Raw genomic sequence first — 6,628 nt, 5'->3', positions numbered from 1 at the left:
TCAGGTTCCTCATCATGAATGTTCCTTGCAGTACTAAAGGTTATGCCAATTTTTCCTTCAGGCAGCCTTGCCTATGCCTTTGAGTCCTGCCCTTGGATCCAAAGGAAGGAGGAGAAGCACAGTGTATGCAATTTAGGAGCATACCAGTAGCTCAGGCTGAAATCTTGTTAAGGAGACTTCTTTCTCAGTTCTTGTGGTCCTGAGGCCACCTTTCTGTCTCTCTGGCAGCACCCTGCTCATCACACTAATTCTAAGCCTGTGGCCCCTTGACAATCACAGCCCCCAAGGCAGCTGATCTGAATTCTTGCCAGGGTACAAAATGTCCAAGAGCCTCTCATGTGCCCTTGTTCTGCCTGCCAGCTTGCATGTGGTCGTGCATGTTTTCACCTCAACAAGACTTGCTTGTGAATGGCTGTTGTAGGTTAAGAATTAACTGTAAAACAGTTGCCAGCTAACAAACCTGCACTCTAGAGTCTGCCCTGTGCTCCTCATGGCACTGACACAAAACTCAGGCTTTGCTTCAGAGGCAAGAGGGTCCCAGGGAGCAGTGGGCATTCTGGTATTCTTCTTGTGCAGGTAACAACTAGCTTTGCCTGCAAGTAGGCTACCTGTGTCCTAGGTATTGCTCAGCATCCCTGCTGCTCTCTTCTCAGTTAAACCCAGGCCCCTCTGTGATACCAGCTTGGCTGTGGCACTGCAGGTGAATTGGGACCTCAGGTAGCAGGGGACAAGCAGGAGTATACAAATTTCTGAGGAATAAACAATTAACTTTTGTTCATTATCAGTGTCTGTTGCAATGAAGATGAATAGAAAGGAGAGTCCTCAGAGGCCTTCTAGCACTCATTTCCCAGGGTCATTGGTGGCTTTGCAATTCCTTTTTTAATGTAAAAATCACTGATTAAATGCCTGTTTGCCAGGCTGCACCACCCTGGACATGCCTGGAGATGTCCCAGAGGAGGAGGTGGGAAGGGGGGAGTGGGACAGTTGCCTGCAGCCTGGGATAGTTATCTGTTTGCTTTGAACAGCGCAACCGATCTACCTCTGGGGTTTTGCTTTCACACAAGTTCATCCAGTTCACCTACTTACACTGCTCGTTATTAATAGAATCGTTAGCAGGTTCACTCCACAGCTCGTAGGGAAGGTGTGCACATGGGTGGCACCCGAAGACAGAAAGTATCTGATTATATCTAATAGTTATTTGGCTCATCTTCCCAGGTGTGCTGTTCTGCAGATAATAAACCAGGCAACTTCACAGAGGGAGGTACAGACACACCCTAGCTGTGGGCTCCGGCTGTATTCCAGCATCAGCTAACAAATGGGGTACCCTTGCTGGTGAGGAGCTGGGGGTGTGCCTGCATCTACAAGGGAACACAGATGTGGATGGTCTGACCTGCAGAAATGGTACAGGTGAACAGACTTGTCCCTGAGCAGTAGGGCTTCAGAGGCAGCTGTGTTCTCAGCCAAGCACTGACACTGAGCTGCTTTGTTGTGTATGGACATATCCTTCCCTATGTACATCCTCCTTGTCCTGGGCTTCTGCCCCTCTATGCATAAACTCATCATGGCAGGATTTGTTTTCCGTAGGTGCAGTGCAGTGAGATGTGACTGCAGCATGGGTGTATTTACTTGAATTTGCTAGAGTGTACCTGCTTAGGTGCCAACAGCTGTGTAGGTGTAACCCATGTGTTGGAGCAGGATGTTATGCCATGGAGCTTGGGTCTGATATGGGGAATGAATCATGCACATGGGGAATGAGTCATGCACACTATTCCTGATGACAGCAGAAGCTCTGCCATGGACCTGAGTGCAGTAGACTGAGCTCTCTGCTCTGTGATATGTTCTGTGGCATCTGTGGTCTTCCTCTGCCAGTGAAGCTGAGCACTGATACTGAGAGGTCAAGTCCAAGCTTTCAGCTGGAGGCAGTAGAAGGAAAACAGAAAGGAAACAGAGGAAGGAAGGTCTCCTAAAACATTCAGACCTCCCCACCTCTCTCAGTGTTATGTACAATGGTACATGGACTTCAGCTGGATTCCCCTTACAACCTGCTACACTACCTCTAGAAATGAGCACATAAGGGTGAGCAGTTCATTACTACTGAACACTCCATTCTGCCCTCACATGCAGATAGTGATCTTGATTTGAATGTTCAGCCATGGATGCCTTTGAACTCAGACCTTGCAGAGAGAGCTGAATCTTTTCCATCTGATTCATATCCAGAGCTTCTGCTATTTACTCAAGCCTCTCGGGTGGAGACATTGGACTAGAGAGCTTGTGGGAACAACTCCCTTCAAGTTCTAGCTGCAATCTGAAAGCTGTGGTGTAGGAAGAAAAACAGGGTAACCAGCCTGTCTTCAAAGTCAGCCTTTCTTCTCCCCAGAGCAAGCGTGGCTCTGACCCTGTTTAACACCAGCTCTCTCACACAGAGTGTAAGGTTACTGCATGCAGTGTTTCAGGGCTGATAGAACAACTTCTTCCCAGCCTGAGCAGGTATATGTATGGAAGAAGAACTTTCTTCAGTATAATGACAGTAAGGGGGGCAAGGGATTTTTTTTTCATTACTATTTTTCCCCACATCTGGGTTGCCAAACTTTCATGGCAGTCTTGGTATTTTTGCAGTGCTAGCTTTAGCAGCAGCTCTGTGCATTGAGTGACCCTTCAGCAAGTTAATGCTTCCAGATCTTCCTCGGAGTGAGCTGAAGACCTCTGGCCAGAGCAGCATTGTTTCAGCTTGTCAGGATGGCTTCATTAGAATTCTCATTGCAAATTTAGTGCATGATATAAGCTTGGCTTCCAGCCTGGTGACTTGTCTCAGTCACCTATGCTTTTAGCTTGTGTTCAGGATGAGCAAGAATATCTTACTCGGGTAATCATGTCATCTGGGATTTTTAAACCTCACCTTTATTCCTGGCAAACCAACAGCTAATTAGTTTGATAGTATTAAAGGCACCAGATATTTTTGTGTTATCAGTTATTAATGTATGGTGCTGATACATGATTCTATTTGACTTGAACAAAGCACCTTTTACACCCTAGACGAGACAGGCATTATTTTGCTTAACTACTGGGCAGATGGTAGCCTGATAGTCATTCATCTGCCCCTAGAAAGCACAGCACTAGTGGACCAGTTTCTTGGGCAATGCCTTTTTGTGCCTGGTAGTCAGGGACTGCAGGCTGTTGGGCTATTGTTCCCACACATCTTTGTCCATGAGTTTAGAAGGTACCATGGGAGCTCTTCAGAATAACTGAATTGTATAGATTTGAGGACTGGTCGTAACATCCACAGGCAGGAAATAAAAAAGGAAGCAGAGCACACAGATTAAGGCACCTGCGGTGCAGTCCAGAGACCCTGCTTGGAATAGATGCAGCAGGGTGGCTGTTTGCTGAATGTTCACAGGCAAGAGCTGCTCCACAGAATTGCAGAGGCTGCTCCACAAACACTGATTGAGGAGTTCTTTGAGGCATAAAGCAAGTCCCTTTTCCAGTGGAATCTTCTAATGCACTGTTTGTATAATTGCTGAAGGAGCACTGTGGTAAAAGGCAGGAACTCAATCAGATGAACTTTAAAGTAAAACAAAAAATGAAGTTTATTTACAGTGCCATGCTCTCCTTTCTCTTTATCAAACCTTGACAAATCTATCTTTTATTTAGAAATTATTAGTCCCAAACTGAGCTCAGATTCTTCATCTCCTTTTTGATTCATCTTCTTCTTCTGTTTTTTTTTTTGGTTGTGAGCAAGAAGAAATTGCAGAGCAACAATACCCCTGGAGTAACCACTTTACATCTTCAATTAATTCATGAACATTTCCAGGGACTCCCAATTACAGCAGCTTGAATGCCTGGAAATCCTACATTTTAAGGCTTTTTTCCATTTAGTATTTTGCTTCCTCCTGCTGTTGTGGGTCTCATGTTTCTCCCCTGTAGTGTTTAGCACATAGAAAAGCAACATTAGTAAGTTTTAGTGTTTATTATATCAAACAGAAATGAATTAATTTCTCCTGGGCTGTTTATTGGTTGTGTTTCTCTTGTTCAGATGAGATGCAGGGTAAGAGGTTCTGATGGCAGGGTAAGAGGTCCCTGTTAGTGGCTTCTCCTGTTGACTGTGAGGCCTCACCTTTGCTTTGTTTCCTATAACAGCAATAACCAACACATTGATGTGTTATCCTTACACCTTGTATTACAGGGGCTGAGTTTCTCTTGAGCTACCTTTTGCTTTTGTAGGCTCCCACGAAGCAGAGGTAGATGTGGCATTGTGCAATAGGTTAGAGGTATCCACATCCACTCTATTTCAAATTTGAATAGTCCTCTTTCCCTCCTAGGCAGGTGTAGGAGAGATGGAAAACTCCTGAATTAGCATTTGCTGTTTGTCAGTGCTGCACATCCTGACAGAACCAGGCTCATATTGGCTCTTTTTCTCCTTCCTTCTTAATTAATTTTGCCTGTGCTGAGCAAGCGGGCTCCGGCAGGCTCCTTGCCGTGGACTGATTTCCCCTTCTCCCTTTGATGTGTCTCTTGAGAGGGGCAGGGCGCACTGGAGAAACTCATCAGAGAGACCTGCTGTTGCTTATTTTCATGCTGCCTTGGGCAGAGTTCTTCTCTTGTCCTCTACTCTTACATTATTTCTCTTTCAACAGCCACTACATTGTCATAATACAGCAGACATCTCCCAGCCTTGTGAGCTGTGGCAAGCCTGGGGCCCATTTGTTCCATCACTGCAGCAGGCGCCACTGCTCGCAGAGCTCTGGCTGCCCACGGTGGTGTTGGAAACTGGGAGGCTGGGCCTGGCTTCCTGAGGCACTCAGCACCCTTGACCCTGGGGTATTTACAACTCTAGGTCCATGGTTAGTGGCTGGTGCCAGGCTGCTGGCCACTCTGGTTCACAGGCTCACAGGTTGTTAGGGGTTGGAAGGGAGCTCCGAAGATCGAGTCCAATGCCCCTGCCTGAGTAGGACCACAGAATCCAGCACAGGTCACACTAGAACACATCCAGATGGCTCTTGGAAGTCCCAGAGAAGGAGGCTCCACAACCTCCCTGGAGAGGCTGTTCCAGTGCCTCTGGAACCTCACAGTGAAGAAGTTCCTCCTCATGCTGAGGCGGAACCTCCTGTGCTGTAGTTTATATTCCTTGTCCTAGCACAGGGTACAACTGAGCAGAGCCTATCCCCTCCCTCTTGACACACAGCCCTCAGATATTTATAAACATTTATTAAATCCCCTCTCAGTCTTCTTTCCATTGGTTGAGGCCAATGTGCCTCTGCCTCCCCCAAGGAAGCTTTGTCCCCTCCTGAGAGAAGTTTTCTTCTCTCCAGTGGACAGCTTCATTCTTGGTCAGGCAACTGAGTGCCTCCGTGATGCCCCTGGGCTCACTCTGTGCCACTGCCACACTCTTGGCAGTCGAGAGTTGCCATGGCAGGGCAGCAGCCACTGACCCCACACAGTCTGGAAGCTGGCAGTGGTGGCAGGGATGTGAAGAGAGCTGCCATTGGCAGGCAGGGTCAGCACAGGCTTGCCAGGGAGGAGGAAGACACTCGCAGCTGGTGCAAGGCACCTGCAGGGTCCACTGCTTTGGAGCTGGCACTTCCCAAGGTGCTATCAGGGAATCTGCTGAGAGCTGGCTGCTGATGCTGGAACTGCTGAGCTTTGGGAGCCGTCGGGACCTGTCTCTGCATGTAGGGCTGCATGTGCACAGAGCAGGGGCCAGTCTGCAACCCTGTGTGTAAGGCTCAACTCAGGGCTGTGGGGTTCTTTGTTTGCACTGCACCAAAACAAGCTGTTCACTTTCCCCTGTATTTTCTCTCAGTCTCTTTTCCTTCCCCTTGCCCCTCTCTTCTCTCTGCTTTGTTGCTAGTTAGTTTTGTTGTTAGTTAGGTTGTTTTTAAACAGTAAAATTGCCAAGCAAATGCTTGCCATGGAGCTCATCCTGCTGTTGTGATTGATCATGAGATAATTTTTCTGCCTAATATTACCACCAGCTTGTATTGGTCAAGTGTGTCCTTCTGGAATGAATGCTTCTGTTCTTACTAAAAGAGCACCAAGTGTTAATGTGATTTAGGCCTTTCCCTGCATGTTTAGCTGGCAGGAAGCTGCAAAGATGCTCAGATGACCATAGAAAAAGCCTAGAGGAAGAATCTTGGGGGTTTTTTTGTTGTTGCTGTTTGTAAATTGCCCCAGAGAGCACATTTTCAAAAGGTAGCTTCTGGACTATGCTGAGGCAGGAGCTCCCAGGGATAGACCTGACACCTCAATTACTCAATTCAACTCCCTCAATTAAGGCATTCCCACTTTCTGCCATCCATCCAGGTCTTTGTGTGAGTTCTTGATACTTGGGCTGCAAATGTGCCATGCTTTTGTTCAGTACAAAGACCTCTGAGCTTAAGCACAGTCACTGTCCAGATTTTATTTTAAACTGAAAGAGAATATTATTTGCACATCAAATATTTTGCACAGCTACCACTAAGGTAGTAGGGAAGGGTAAGAGAAGGCAGGAAAGTCTGCCTGGTACGAATTACTCAAGTCATGAATATTCATCCTCAGAATGAGAAAACCTGGAGTTTTCATAGCAGCTCCACCCACCAGACTGAACTAACTGTTCCAGCCTTTGCCAACAAAATGCCAAATGAAATGGATAGCA

Source organism: Melanerpes formicivorus, unplaced genomic scaffold (genome assembly GCF_026170545.1).
Source record: "Melanerpes formicivorus ecotype bairdi unplaced genomic scaffold, bMelFor1.0.p_v2 SCAF_45, whole genome shotgun sequence".
Lineage (NCBI taxonomy): Eukaryota > Metazoa > Chordata > Aves > Piciformes > Picidae > Melanerpes > Melanerpes formicivorus.
The sequence above is the reverse complement of the archived record's forward strand: the minus strand, read 5'-3'. Positions refer to the sequence as shown.